General features: G+C 30.9%; 1 long non-coding RNA gene across 1 annotated transcript; it reads right to left on the bottom strand.

The window, feature by feature from the left end:
* Positions 1–7,961: 7,961 nt before the first annotated feature.
* LOC149516692 (uncharacterized) lies at positions 7,962–9,266 on the bottom strand. The gene is made up of 2 exons (XR_016344927.1): positions 9,138–9,266; positions 7,962–8,251 (listed from the first exon to the last, which is right to left on the bottom strand). It is a non-coding gene; the product is annotated as an uncharacterized LOC149516692 (long non-coding RNA).
* Positions 9,267–16,970: the final 7,704 nt, after the last annotated feature.

The following is a 16,970-nucleotide window of genomic DNA, read 5'->3' as shown; positions in this document are numbered from 1 at the left end:
GTCGGACGGGGGAGAGACTCAGGCTAATTATATAGGAAAGGAAAGCAGAGCAAAGCTGAAAGAAAGCTGGTTAAAAGCTGTAGTTGTTTCATGAGTTGAAACTGACTCAGCCCTCTGCCCTCTGGAGTCTAGTCTGGGACTGTGCAGCAGCAACTGTGGCCTCTGAGTGGCTTGCAAAGTGTGAGATGTTGAAGACTTGGGGGAGATCGCTTTCAATGTCCCTATTCAAAACGCACCGTGTAGCTGTCGGCCATGAGGCAGCTGTCACTTTCATCGGGAATTGCTCTCGCTCTCTGTCTTTCAAGAAATTTTCTTTCCTCCCCTTGATTTCCGGGGGACAATGGCCCTGCAATTTACCTGCCCTACCATTAGAACACCTTCCTGCTGCAGCTGTTGCTACTGCCCTTCCTACTCTGCACTCTTTCTTCCTAACATTGTCATTCGTATTGATGGTTTTGAAAAAACAATGGCTGACATTTGTCGAGAACTAATTAAACAATTCTACATGCATTAAAATATTAAATTAAATGTAATGATTAAAAAAATATATCGATAAGCAAAGTTTTAGCCTGAGAGATTTAGAGCAGGAGTGATGAAACGCGAGTGGTGAATCCATGGGAAGAAATTAATAAATAAATGGACATTGGTAAGTCTTATATTCCTGTCTTGAGCAGGTAGCAAGTCATTTCTGATCTACCAAGGTTGCTTTAACAAAGAACCTTGTCCTTCCCACCCCCGGAATTCTAGGTGATCTCCAGAGCTTCAGTTTCCCCCCTAAAATCTACAATGTAAGAGGAGGTTTGGTTTTGTAAGTGCATGTCATATGGTTTTTTTGGTTACAACAAGCCAAACCCACGAGAGGGCTAACCTTCAAAAGGGGTCAGAGGGAAGGTATTTTCACATGTGATGGAGACATTGGGGGATATGGGAAGCAGAGTTGGTGGATCTTTTAAAGGACGGGTCGATAACCCAAGTCAAGTCATCCTTTTGTCTTTTTCTTATTTTTCTTTCACGACACAGCAAAGCAACGTGTCAACGAATTACCATTGGCTAAGCTCTGAAAAATACAATGGACATCTTCCCATATTCACGTGAGAGATGAGATGCCTTGAGCTGCTCTTGCGTTGCATGATGGCATGCTTGCTTGTCTCAGTCTTACACATAATATTATGTAGTGTTTATTGATATCTAACATTTCAATTACCTCAAGCTTGAATCCAAATTTTGGCCAATTGCTTGATCTAAAAGCCTAACCCTAATAATTTGATTTGCCTTGGGACGACAAGCTCTTCTTTGTGGGTTTCATTACAAGGAATATTTAGGAAAGATCATTCATAACTATTTTCATCTCTATTGACCATTAGAATTCATATGATTCTTTTTCCATCCAGTCTAATGTTCATGCGCTGTTAATTCGTATCTTTTAAAACATAAAAAATTAATAATATCTTTTTGGTAATTTCAATGAAAACATTAACCAACCAGACATTAAACAAGTAATTACGTATATTTCCTAATCTATGCTTATATTCAAGGCCCCACTAGTTATCATATTTTAAAATCAACTTGATTAATTTTATAATCTTATAAACACACAACCTTGCTACCAGATATTGACTTAATATATGTAATTTCACATGGAAAATTTTGTGCTTCTTCTTCTTCAAAGGGGACAAGATTATTTTTGTTAATGAATTTTTTTATTCGCTGATTACAAAATTTAACTACCTTCATTTAAATAAGCAAGAGTTAACGAAGTGAACAGTTTCAATATGTTTATTTATTTTACTTAACGCGAACAGAAATATTTAATGAAATTGAAGACCTTTTTCTTAGGTATTTGATTAGTGGTGGAGTTTCAAGAATTTTCTAAAAAAAAAAATACAATCTACTTTCTCTTATTTTTATGTCTTTTTTTTTTTAATTATTTTCATTAGGAAAGATTGGGATAATGAATAAGCCTAATCCTCGAATAATTTTTTTTTTCTGTCCAATCACTATATGATGAGCATGTCTTTCCTTAAGTTTTGTAAACAAAGCTTAATCATAATTATAAAAAAAAAAAAAACCTGCAGACCTATTGGATCTTTCTAGTACTACAAAGTAACATTCTCTATTTCTTATTATAAGTTAATTCAATTATGTTAATTTATTAATTCTCTCTTTCAATAAAAAAATAAAGAATTTATAAATATAAAATGATATCTTCACACAAGGAACAGCCTCATTTGGTTTTATATACTATTAATTTTGAACAAAAGAAACATGACAGATTATTAATTATTGTTAAAATTTTGAGGTCAAATATTAAATTATGTAATGGGTTTCAAAAAGGTGGGTTTATGAAATATTATCGGACTGAAAATGAAGGATGTGATGCTTAATCATTATAAATAAATAAATAAAGCAATTGAATTTCAGCAAACAATGTTGGATCTCAGTAAATCTTCACTAGATATTGTAAAAAACTAAGTTGTTTACAATATGATATTAATTTTGATTTTAATCAGGACAATATTAAAGAAGTGAGAAGTGATTAAAAAAGAGGAAATGTAGCAATTAAAGTGTCTAGGACTATAGAGTACAATAACAAAAGAAAAAATAATTTGTCAGTAAATCACTCAGTTTTGATTTTACATGATGAATTGAAACAGGAGATCTTTGCCTTTACTGTGCTTTTGGCTTAGGATCCGTTTACATGGGATTTTATCTTAATGTGAAATGAAAATAAAGAGCTACTGATTTTTTTGTACTAAAAAATGAGCCACTGTTAGGGTACGATAAAATGAACTCCCATCAGTTATATAATGATATTTATTCTTCCTATTATTTTCATTTTAATTTTTTCTTGTTTAATTTCTTTTTCATTTTTGGCTCTATCACATGGTATGGGATGCTTTTGGCTCTATCAGACACCAAATGAATCATAAAAAACTTCCATAAATTATAATTTCATTCCAAGGAATAAATCTCCAAAATTTCCAAGTTCCTTAAAATTATAGTAATTGGCATTTGTCTTATCTCTGTACTCTCCTCTTTGGGTCAATCAGGAAGCTAGCATTGAGTCATCATGCATGATATGATACTCTTTTACATCAAAAATTGCATGATATGATACTGTTTTCAATCCGTTTCTGGATTACCAGAAACTGATTATGTTTTGGAATTTGGGAGCAAATATGATACCAAGATTGAAAGGCCAGCCAAGGATAAAGCAAAAGGGGATGAAACTATAGCTTTAATCTCTCTGAGCAAACAGTTCCCAATTGTAATCATATTAGCTGTATTTTCTATTCAAAGACTTGAAAACTCATCACCATAATTTTGACAAACACAATATAACACATCCAAAACATCTTTTGAAAATTGTTACACTAAATTCAACTCGTAAAACGGCATATATCTATTAAGGTGTTTATTATTTTGGGATGGGATGTTCATTTCTAAAACTAATGAATTTTACTTAAATTCTGACTAAACTTTGAAAGATTATCCTTTTAATATTCCTTTGTAACTTTCAAAAAGACCCTACACTTAAAAGAAAAAAAAAAAAAGAAAAAGCTATTTGGATAAACAAAGCCATTAACCCATAGATTCCAATATTCTATGGTGACTAAAATGTTAATTAATCAAAAAGGAAAAGTTAAAAGAAAAAAAGGTCATGGGTACAACACTATGATCATGAGGGAACAGCGTGGATGATTAAGACTTTTCATTGTTGTTTAATTATCATTTTGGGTGGACTGGACTGGGGAGGGCTCTATCTTCTCAGTTTGCTTTACTTTTAAAAGTTAAAACATTGGTTTTGTCCGTACAATGACATTAAACTGGTATGATTAAAGGTTTTTTTTTTTAAATATGGTCAAGAAATCAAGGCGATTTTTTTTTAAGCAGTGGAATTTAAGTGAATTAATAACTTACATCAACCAATCATATATATTATCTCCTCATTCAATGCCACAGCTAAAGCACATTTTAAATAAAAATGATAAAGATAATTAATAGAAAAAGAGAAAAAAGGGTTTAGGATCATAATATGGTTAAAAAAAGGAAAAACACTAATTTAATTTTAAGAATCCTTTTATCGATAAACGTTCACCCTATAATGAAATGCTTCTCAGCTTGTTAAGATTGCGTAGTTTTATAAGAGTGTCCCAAATAGGAGACACAGCAAATGATGTTGCAGTGGCGGGGGTTAGAACAGAGAAATGAGGCCTTCACATGATGTTAAAGTAGTTTATCTCTTCGCAGATGTAGCAGCCTTTGTTCCAAGCAATGTTTGCTTCAATGCATGTTTTCCCTAGAATGCAGCAAGGCTATGCTATGATGGACATCTTTAAACTATTGCCCTCACTTTTAGGTCAGCTTTACACAATTATCATAGCTTAAGTTCGCGTTTTATCCAAATATATGAATATAGAAATCAAATAAACCAGTTTCGTTAGAAAATTCTGTCAAATCTTTCCCAAACTAGTTTAATTTTTGCGTAGTACTAAATCATGCCATGTGTTGTTCGAGTGGAAGCAGCAGGCAAATCCTTTTAGGAAATTTAACCTCCTACCATTTTAATTTCCTTCCTCGTATCAAAATTTTATATAATGTGTTAAAACACATGGTTGACATTACCATTTCTCGAGCAGCCTTAACACCCCAAGTGATTGCAAGATAAATGAACCTCATTAGGTATATAATGCTACACATAAAAGCCTGACAAATGTTTGGCCTTCATTCATTCACCAAAAAATTAAGAAAATCATTTCGATCAAAGGTGGGAAGATAATTTTGCATTAACATCTAGCAATTAGGATAGTGAAAACGCTTCGCTAGTAAAATTGCTGCCATGTGACTTAATAATTACGGGTTCGAAAAGTTGAAATAACCTCTTACGAAAATGCAAGAAAAGACTATGTACCATAAATCTTCTTCTGGACCCGCACATATCGGGAGCATTTTACTCACCGAACTGCCCCTTTATCTAGCAATTAGCATGGACCATGGAGCATAGAATATACTATTATTGAGTCATAAAATGTCTAACTGAAAGTTTGCCACGTGACCCTCTTGAGCACATGTTATTGAAGAGGTTAGAGACTCAAACATCAATGCGTTCCCATGTGAGTTTTGGGTTTCGGGGCCTCATTCCTTCCACGCTTCCACATGACAACAGTTTTGCAGCTCTCTACATTTCAGATCTGGTGGGGTCTCCCCTACCCACAGGTTTCAGATTGTGCACTTTCTATTCTGATAATTAACCCTAATTTACCAACATATAATTGCAATTAATTAATGGCCTCTATTATTAATTTTGAGTTTTGAATGATGGGTTTCCTCAACCTCTGGAAAATACCCACATTGTGATTATGACACTGCATTTTGCTTTGGGCAAGCAACGACTATTACAACATATTTCACAGTTGGATAGGGCTTGAAATTTGCCATCTTGACCCAAGTCCCATGTTTAAGTCCACATACAGGATTTTATTTTTCATGCTTAAGGATGAATCACATCCCTGCATCAACTAATGCAAGTAATGCTTCAATAACCTTCACATAAAATATCCTACTGTCATGAAAAGTTTGGATTTAGAATGGAAAATTCATGCTTCAATGGTTTACATATATGTCGACAGAACAGAAGCACCTCATTACAGCCCTGGCCCGGTCTTCTGAAGAAGAGCATTGCTTACATAACTTGAAGAGATAATCAAAACCATCATTAATATCAATAAAACATGCCATTATTTAGTTCCGAAAGAAAAATCAATGGAGAAAGAGCTAGGACTAATATTGTGCCACTGATAATGACGACAACCATTTCTCTGGCTTTAATGTAAATATTTTATTTTTCTAAATATGAACCCCTCAAAGCTTTATTCAATTGGGGGGTTTCTTCCAAGAGATAATTAAGACTTTTGATTAGTGGAACGGGAAACGTTTCCCAATATTATAGTTAAACAAGGATGACTAAAAGTCTTGATTATATATTAATTAATTAATTAACAGAATATAATAATGGGTAAATGGAGATAAAGCAAAAGAAAGCATAGTTAATGGAGCCAAAAACAGTCCAAATAAGAGGCCTCCTTTTGAGGAGTGGAAACCATAAGCAAATGAAAATGCAAATGCAAGCTGGTGTACATGGTGCCACGAGTGGGTAGAGAGTGACAAGCCGTGAGAAGCGCTCTTTTGCTCACTGAATTGATTCCCAATGTATTGCTTGCTGGCACAGTTGGTGGGTGGGGTGTGCCAAGGCCATCAAACTTGTCATGGACTCCAAACTCAAGGCTAAGCTTCATCTATATTTAATTCTCTAAGGTCAACCTGGGCTGCTCTGCATGCAACTCGTGTGTACCAGCATACGCGGGGAAGAATATATCTGCCACTAAGGATAATTACTTACACTGATTGCGCCCTGCGGGCCTGATGATCAAAACTTGGCTCAATTGCTTGGGGAAAAGCTAGCAGGTTGAATGTTCATCGGCTTGACAAATGATTAATGAACAAAAACGACCATGAATCAAGACAGTATCAGTTATGGTTGTGAGACAATGATCTGCTGTTTCAATCCATTCCAAACATCTGTATCCGACTCTTTGAATAGTTAATTCATCTTCAGAACATCTTTTTTTTACCAACATTTTCCCTTAATGTCGTTTACTCAGTCCAATTTGCAGCTTCAAAAATATTATTTTTGGGATGTAACTGAAAAGCTCAGTTGAAACATGGACTATTCTTTCTTTAATTGCCCCAAAAAAAAGTTTCAAATGACTTGTAGCAGCAAAAACCATCTTGATTATGAGATAAACCTTATAATTTTGTCTACGATATTCGATAAAATGGAACTAATTATACACAATGGCCAATGCTATACCAGATAAGTGCATCTGTGCTAAATCAAGCTTTGCAACTGATTTAACATTTCGGACTTTCATTGTTATTGCATGGTTTGCCGATTCTCTAAAACAAAGCTAAAGGACTCGATCTGATTGAGGATTTGGTCCACAGTTAACCAGATAGGGACAACTTGACCTTAAAAAGCCCAAAAACATAATAAATAATACTGGTTTGTGAAGCTAAAAGAAATGCCTAGAAATCAGTTCACCAATGCTCATATATATATTGATAAGGTATATATTCTTTAATGGAAGGAAAATTCTGCAATATTGGTTTCCTTAATGTCCATAAAGATGACAACCCTATTAAGGTGAAGGTAATCTTATAAAGAAAAGTTAATCTCGGAAAGGTATGAATTGCATACACCATTCATCTGTGAAATGATCTCTTCCTCTTCATGAACACACTTAAGCACTTGCTTATTGTGTGATAGCTAGAGAATGACAAAATTGTAGAGTGCATAAACTTCTATATGCCTTGTACCAAGATATTTGGGCATTTCTTGTTCTTCAAAGCCAGGAAGTTAGAGATAACAGTGAATTGCAACATAGGTCCAGTTCTCAATGCTGCTCAGTTGACCCCAGTACATTAGCCCCACCATGGGGGTAAGGTTGAAGCTCCATTACCTTACCCCAGTTCTCAATGTTGCTCAGTTGAACCCAGCCTAGAAGTCATGAGAAAACAAAACTCTTCACCCATCTACCATAAAAAATCCCATAGAAAAAACCAAAACTCATCTACTTCCTTCACCTAACTCCATAACAATCTGACTAAAGTGTAGAAGTCTGTTTATCCAAAAATACAAGTGTAGAAGTCTATCAATCTAAGTCCTCCACATATTTCAACTCCCAAATCCTCTTCTTAGAGATTGTGCAAAACACTACGTCTTTCTATTCAAAACCCCCATAATATACTTCAACAAAAAGATTGAATAAAAAAGTCATCGTCTTCCTTAATTCCAAGATATGGGGGATAACATCCAAACCAAAAAGGTCCCAATGGGATTAAAAGAAATACAACCTTCAAAACCACCAATTGTTATTTGACTCCACAATACAATATCCATATTCCATAAAATTCTTTGTAATTTCTTAAATATATTATGACAATTAGATGCATAGAAGTATTGATTATTGAGTGTAACAGGTGAAGCTGACTTAACTCCACCCTTGAAACTACAAAATTCAAACACCCAAAACTGTAAAACAACCAACAATAAACTCCTGTAAGTCATTGGAAAATGACAAGAAATACATTTTACAAGCTAAAGGGCAGCGGGATCCCCAACCCCTTGACCTATCCCTGCTGGCAGTCCTTCACAAATTTTCCACAATCTCAGAATGCACTTGAAGACAAACTGTAAACCACCAAAGACAAAAGATACACTTGCACCATGTTAAATAGGAATGGAATATGAGAAATGTGCTCATTCCTTGTAATCCAACTTCAAAAACTTAAAGTCTTTTTTTCTCATCTAGTAAGTTCCTACATATGGGTGTATAAATAACCAAAAAATTTCAGACATCTTTATATGACCTGATGCATCTTGCTAATTAAGACTTTACAGTTTACACCATTTTACCTTAACGTATTGACTGAAACATGATCTTAAAGTTCAAAATAGGAAGTTCCCCACTTCTCAATGTTATTCTGATGATGGCTTGTATCCTAGCTATCTAAATCTTTTAAACTTATTAAACAGACTAATAGATGAAAATATATGTGGTATTGTATATGTTCCCCTCAATGGGGAAAACACCACTTTGCCTCTTCTCTTCCTTCCTTTTATTGGGATACCAGGGAAAATTGCCTAACCAATTTACTGAAAGAGAGCAGGGATATCTAAAAATTCTAACGAGTTCATCTTACAATGCACAGATGTTGGGTATCCAAATGGACGGAAACCATAAGTTAGAAATTGGAAATAAATCCACATGTCCTTCATTTCCAACACCCATCCATAGTTTGATCATAAGTTTCCAGAACACATCTAATCATTTTGGACATAATGTTGGATAAACAAGCAATGCTAACCGGATAAGTAATTAGACAAAATTCCATGTATAAGTAGCCAGGATTAATTACGCCCAAAATGCTAAAATAAATACATACTTCTTACATTTTCACTTCACAAGGTTCACTATCCACAAAAGTTTCTAAGTTTCGAAAGATAAAATAGAAACCGTTTTCTGTAACCAAAAAAACTAGAAGGAAAGTGAAGTATGTATTATGGAAGCACTTACCTTTGATTGCAAAGACAAGGGAGCCATCAGGACAGGCAGCGTATGGTTGTGGAGCAAAATCTTTAAGGACCAATAAGAGGCAAATAACAAAGTGGGTTTGTTCTGTTGTTGTCTGAAGGAGGCCAAGATCTCGATATAGTTTTATACTGTATTTGGAAAAATATTAAAAAAAAGAAAAGAAAAAGAAAAGAAAGGAAAAGGAATAAAATAAAAGTTTTTAAAGCAAAAGAAATGGTACATGTATTTTTTATTTAAATAATTAAAATTAATAAAAAAATTTTAACAATCAGAATAAATAGTGATAAAAAAAGAAAATAATTTATTATAATTTTTTTAATTATAATATTTTTTAATAAAATAACATATAATATATAAATATATTTTTATACTACCTAATTTGTAAAAATAAATATTTTTAAACAAAATTGAATAAGTTTAATATTATAAGATGTATTAACTAATTATTAATTTATTTTTAATTTTATGTTTAATTCAATCTTTTAATTTATTCTAATAATAATTTGACTTATTTTATTATTAAGACTTAAAAAATTATAAAATATTTAAAAATTATAATGTTATAAAAAATATTTATAAAAGAAAATTATTTTTATAAAAGAAGTCAGTTATATAATTAAATTTAATATCATAATAAAAATATAGATATAATAATTTTTTCATAAAAATAAAATTTTTTTAACTTTTCGTTGACTTTTTTTTCATATTGAAGTATTAAAAAAATAAAGATTATAAAAAAAATCAAAAGTTATTAGATTTTCTTTTTTTTTTTAAATTAAAAATTTATCCAAACAAAATTTTTTTTTTCTATTTTCATTGCTTTCCTTTATTTTATTTTTCTTTCCTTTCTTTGCCCTCAATTCAAATATAGTATTAAAGTCGGTTTTGATTAAGAAAATGTTTTTTATTTTTATTTTTTATTTTTATCTTTTAAAAATGATAAATGAAAATAAAGATTATTTTTTAAAAAATAAATAAAATATTTAATGATATTATTGTAAACACCCAATTGGGTCCAGGCCCAGATTAATTGGGCCTGGCCTAAATAGGTAAGACCCAATTCAATTTTTATCATGTATTTTTTTCTGTTTCTTTTGCATTTTATGTATTTTATTATTTATTATTATTATTATGTATTAATATATATTTTTATTTTTTATTATTAGATTAGATTTATATGTATATAATTATATTTTTATTATTAGATTAGATTTATATGTATATAGTTATATATTTATTATTATTATATTTTTTTTTGTTTTTTGTTTTGTAATATATTTTTTGGTTTATCTTATTTTATTTGTTATTATTTTTTTTAATTATCTGTTCTGATTTTTTCTCGATTTTCAGATATTATTTTTTAATTTTTTATACTATAATATCTTTTGATTTATCTTTTCTAATTATTTAGTATTTTTTTATTTTGATTTTAATTTTGGATGGCTGGGATTAAAAGATGAAGAATCCCACTGTGGAGGGGAACTCAATCAGAAGAGTCCAATTGGATTCAAAGATTGAATCCCCGTCCAAGGAGGAATTGGGATTGATCAGGAACTCCTGATCAACCCCTATAAAAGGCACCTCCTGGAACAGATGGTGAGGGGAAAAAACAGTAAGCAAAGTTACGAATTTGAGAGAAAAAGAGGCGTATAGGAAGCTAAGAAAAGTTTAGGAGTGTTCTGAGAGTGAGAAAAAATTTTTAGAAATTTTTGGAGAAAAATTTTTCTGGAAATTTCTGGGAAATTTCCAGATTTCGGTGAAAATTCCGACGAAATTTGAATTTTTCGACAATAATTTCGGCGAACATTGAAGTTTCCGACGACCTGCCCAGTTTCCAGTGAAGAATCCTAGAAACCGGTGATATTTCGGCCAACTTCTGACTAAATTTCCATATTCTGGTGATATTTTCCAGAATCTGGCACCGGTGTTCTTCAGCTTTTAGAGAGAAGGGAGAGGAAAAGGGAAGAAGAGAGAGAGAGGAGAGGAGCGTTCTGCCAAAAAATGAAAGGGATTGCCTTTTATACCCTCCCAAAACGACGTCGTTTTGGTCTTAAGTAACCAGAGGATTTGCGCATTTTGCCGAACCCGACCCCACCCGAAAGTCGACCCGCTTTTCTGACCCGCGCGTGCTGCCCCTCCTCCAAGCCGAGCCGAGCCGAGCCGAGCTTCCAGGCCGCTCCCCCGAGCCGTTTCTCTTCCTTGAGCCGAGCCGAGCCTCGATCCGAGCCGCTCCAGATTTTTTTTTTTTCATTTATTTGTTTATTTGTTTTTTTATTTTATTTATTTATTAGATTATGTTTATTTAATATTCTTTTTATTTTTATTTTATTTTTATTTTGTTTTTTTTATTTTTATTTATTTTCACTTTCATTTTTTTATTTTATTATTCTATTTTCTTTAAATAAAAATCAAAATTTCCAAAAAAAAAAATTTTTAGGAAAAAATTGAAAGTATCAATTTTCCTTAAAATAATAAAAAAAAAATTTAAAAAAAAATGGGTTTTTGAGGAAAAGTTGAAAGTATCAATTTTCCTTAAAAATCAAAATTTTCAAAAAAAGATTTTTGAGAAAAAGTTGAAAGTATCAATTTTCTTTGAAAATCGAAATTTTCAAAAAATATTTTTGGAGAAAAGTTGAAAGTATCAATTTTTCCTACACAAAAAAAAATTCATTCTTTCATTTCTTTCTATTTTGATTTTTTATTTTGATTTTTCTTTAATTAATCCGACGACGAAACCTCTGCAAATGAAATAGTAGTTTTTCTTGCATACTCTTGAGGTGAGAAAATTTTTTCAATTTTCTGCTAAAAGTATTAGAGTCAATTGAGAAAATTTTCTAATAATTAATTACTTGGTAAAATTTTAAGGCTTTTGGATAACACAAATTTAAGTTGGTACCATCTTTTGATGGGCGTTGTGAGGGTGCTATAACCTTCCTCACACGTAACCGAACTCCCGAACTCTGTTCTGGTTTGTAGACCCGAACCTATTCTTTTAGGGACCCTTAAACTTAAGTGTTCCCTGAAAGGACAGATTCTTTAGGTGGCCAATCGCATCTAGATAAAAAAGATTGGTGGCGACTTCCAAAAGTCAATGTCTAGCGATAGATCCCTGGATCTAGACGTTATGACAATTATTATTAATGTTATCTAATAATAAATATAATATATATTTAATAATTAATCATATTAAAAAGTGTTAAAATATGATAACTTACAAAATATAAGAAAATTACTGTACATTCTTTATTTTTATAATTAAAAATACTTTTTTTTTGTTTTCATATTTCAATCCATTTTTATTTTTATTTTTTAAAAATATATTTATATTTTTAATTATCAAACACATTTTTACTCATATTTTTTGTTTTCTAAAAATATAAAAACAAAAAATAACTTTGTTTTCTAAAATTAAACCCTACATTAATTTTTGACCCAAAATGGCTCACCTCAGTGCTTCAGCAACTGAACCGACTGAAGGGAGAGACTTTCTGTACTTTCAGTTCAAAGTACTGAATTACAAGGACACATTGGTACTTCAATTATTTGTGGGTCACCATAATCCATATGCTCCTTTTCATTTCGTTTCTTCATTAATTTTCATGCCTTCGTTTTATCTTTGTTTGTTTAGAAAAAAACCTGGCAACAAGGCAACGAGCCATACAAATCCAAATTGCAAGAATTAAACATAAAATTACAATTCACAACATTGGTTTCATACGAAGGACCAACGAAAATGGGGTTTAAACACTGAACCTGTGGGATATTAGTGCTCAAATCTCAAAATAAAATCTCTTATTTTTCATTTTTTTCCTCTATTATTTTTATCGTAACCAATGACAGGATTTCAACATTGATTAGATCTGGTGTAACTTGCAGCCAGAACTGGAGATCAACTAAACTCACCCTAGCTTACCGAGTCCAAAATATAATGTTTTTTAATTCAATTTCAATTTTTCCATATCTGGATGGACTGAATCCAACTTGCTGTAGTTGGTTTTGCATGGGTGATTTTCCATCTAGCTATTAGTTTTTAATTAAAAAAGGGCCAAAGTGTAATGTCATGCAATTGTTCATTGAATCCGACTCGTTGCAATATAAAGGAGAATTAATTCACCATATAACTCAACTCAACAGTACATTCTTTCAGGTTCTGGAATTCATCCATTTCCAATGGGCCTAATTTGTATGCTAGGATATCATATCAGCCACAAAAATTGGGCCAATATAATTGGGTTTAAGACCAATCTGATCCAAATTCCTTCTAGTTTGCAGTGTGTAACATCGAAAAGGACAGGTAGTATGAGCTAAGTCCGATGGGTACTGAGTAATTACTCGATCTCTTCCCAATACTAACCAAACAAGAAATAAAAATTTTTTAAGACTTCAAGTACATTGCGTCAGCTGCGATTGCATGGGATTTTGACCCATCATTTCTATTTTTCCTGTTACTCGATAAGAGAAAAGATGCCACCCCGAATCCCCATTATGTGTGATCGTATTAGTATTGCACTTATGTATACTTGGTCCCCTTAATCTTTTTTACCAAGTAATAGTACATTTTTTTACAAACTTATTTTTGGAGCCAAGAATAATTAGTTAACCTTGAACATATATATATATAAGGGTAAAATTTAATTTTCATGAATAAAATGATAAACAAATACCATCCTTGAAATATGCCCATATCAATGTAATCAGAGAAGCAACGCTTATCTATGCAAAAAGATAAGAGTCTTGTGAATTGGATATTATAAATTTAATTATATTTCTCAATCAAATTCTTTGACGTGCAATATTTCTTAAAATATATGTTGCTTAGAGTTAATTAGTTGAGCATCAATTCTAAAACATCACTTGTTTCGATAATAGATACAAGGGATAAGTTCATATTATATACACATGTTACTTAAACCGATTACATTTTTTCACCCTTTTATTTCCTTTTTATCTTTTTCTTGGTGACTACTTATCTTTGTCTTAATTGAAACCATGCATATAAGAAACTATGAAAGAAATGGGAATTGTAAAATCAGTATAATCATTAAGAATATCCTTCTGAACCGATAAGAACAAGATGAATCCGGTCATGGGGGTGCAAGAGATATATATAATTAAACACTAAACCTCATTACTCACTAGAAAATGACATATAATTAAACATATTACAATTTAACAGTCAACTCGTTCGCTTTAATTTGTTTAATGAAGGAGTGTCTTCGAATTTGTAGTAGGATACGGCAACAAAGAGAGCAAATCAATTAACAAAAGATATGATAGATTTATATATGCAAATCTGTTATGATGAGTTATGACAGGAAACAGGACGATGCAAACAATGGTAGAAAAAGTAAGATTAGTGTTTCTTGTTTAAGTCGAAATTGGCGAAAACAGCTATGTCAGAAAGGAGACCATTTCTCTGTCAATTGCTTCTACTCAGCTTCCTGATATATCAACATTAATTAAAAAAAGGAAATCACATTCCAGTAACTTCTGAAAATATTATATAAAAGCTTTTATTATATATTGCTCTATGTTGGATTTGTGTATTGGCCATTTTAAAGGTCATAGAGAAATGTTTTCTTAGTAAAGGGATTACTATATATGTGTTAATGCAACAAGAAACCAACAAGATATAGAATTTACTTTAGACAATAATATTGTAATGACAGTCCACATCCAAGTTGAGAGTGAGTGAGTTGGACAGGGCACATTTTTTGGAAATTAATGTTTTGGTTATTCTAAATTCCGTACGGAGAAAGGGAAAATGATGTTTTATACAAATTAATGCTAAAAAGAATTAATTAGTCTCTTGTGCTTTCTAAGATACAACTAAGATGAGTTCAATAATTTATATCTTCAGTGGGAAAACTTAATTGAATTCGTTGGTTCATTGAATTACTCTTAAGAAAGGATATAATGTAAGTTTAAAGTTAAAATCTAAATACTTACACCTTCTTCCTCTAATTCAAAACTAGAAGCAATAGCAAATGGTGAAACAATTAAAATGATATAAAACGAATTTAGATAGTATTACATGCATTAACGTATTGCACTCAAATGATATACTTACATATTTATTTTTTATTTTAGAGATTTAAGAGAAAAGTACTAAATATTTATAAATTACAATAAAAATTGAAATTTTATATTTTATATGAGTGTGTGAAATATGCATCTATAGTCTTTTTCGATAAATTTTAAGTAATGGTTAATAATAAATTATGAGAAATATATTGTAATGTTGAATTAACTACAATGGACAAACAGAATATTAGAATTTATTTCAATTGTTTGAGGTATTGTGATTGTAAATATTACACGAGGAACTTTATGGAAGTTTTTTCCTTTATTTAAAGTACTAAAATAAAATTATAAATTGTAATGAGATGGGAGAATGTGGGGACTAAAATCATCTACCTTGTCAAGGTTTTGGGTGAGCATTGGAAAAAATGAAAATTAAAGTGTACAAAATCCATACCCCATTTTCATCGATCTCTAATTATTATTATTATTATTATTTCTTATGAATCGGTCTCTGCTTAACTACAACCACTCAATAGGGGAAAAGTAATAGGCTAAGTCACTAGAAATCAAATGATAAACAAGAATGAAACAAACCTTTAAAATATTTAGTAAAATACATTTTCATATGTGATTTTCACATCTTTTGCGGGAAAAAGGTCTGGAAAAGTTCTTTTGTACAAATTTCATTGAAGAAATTTGGAACTAAATGAAGCATGTAAAATATGTCTATGGAACAAGACAACCAAATGAAGAAAATGAAGGTTTGATTATACATAAAATCCTATGCTTCTTCACACTTTGGTTTCTTGGCATATATATTAGAACTGGCAGTCACATGACAAAGTAATTGAAAACAAAAACGACAATAGCTTAGCATCGGTTATGCTATAAGCCAGATGCAAGAAACTTCATTTGCAATACCAATCTCTTGTTATATTCTGATGATGGCATGTCACTATCTTCCTATCAGTCGGAAGCAAATAACAATACTTTACTTGCCCTTGATTTTCTTTCTTTCAATTTGTTTCCTTTCCTTTTTCTTTAACTAATTTACTTTTCAATTACTCTTTCCTTTCCTTTTCCTTTTATAGTTTTTTAAAATATTGGATTCAATTACTACTTATTGATAGAATTTAATTGAATCCAATATAAAATAAGTAGTAATTGATAGAATTTTTGAAATTGGATTGATAGAACTTTAATAAAAAATTCAAATCAATATATTGATAGAATTTAATGTAAAAATTAATAATATGTAAAAAAAATCATTAAAAATATTATTTATTATTTAAATTTGATCGATACTTATTTAATGATAAAATTTTATTAATATTTTTACTAAATATATATAAATATATATCAAAATTTATTAAATTTTTTAAAATTTTATACATTTAATCTATATAACAAAATTTTTTATTTTTAATTTTAATTTAATTATTTTTAATTAAAAACTTCACAAACTTTTCTTAAAAACTTAATCTGAACCTTTTTCAAAATAAAATATATGAAGAAATCAATATTATATTCCGTCGATCCCGTCAAAATTAATTTTGTTACAAACATTGCTTTTTATGTCTTCAAGTATTTATATTCACGTCAAATTCACAAATCCCAATGAGTTAAATCGATTGATTTGGGGCTTCAATTTTTGTGGTTTAAAATCAAACATCCAATGGCCAACACAGTACTATATTAAAGTGTTAAGCATTGATCCTTTTCTTAATTTTTTTTCTCTTCTGATTTTTCTTTCGTTTTCTTGAAAACACACACACCTCCTATATATATAGG

This window comes from Durio zibethinus, chromosome 9, assembly GCF_047325235.1.
Source record: "Durio zibethinus cultivar Kanyao isolate XHJ-2024 chromosome 9, ASM4732523v1, whole genome shotgun sequence".
In the NCBI taxonomy this organism is placed as follows: domain Eukaryota; kingdom Viridiplantae; phylum Streptophyta; class Magnoliopsida; order Malvales; family Malvaceae; genus Durio; species Durio zibethinus.
Note: the sequence above shows the minus strand (reverse complement) of the source record. Positions and strands in the feature narration are given on the sequence as shown.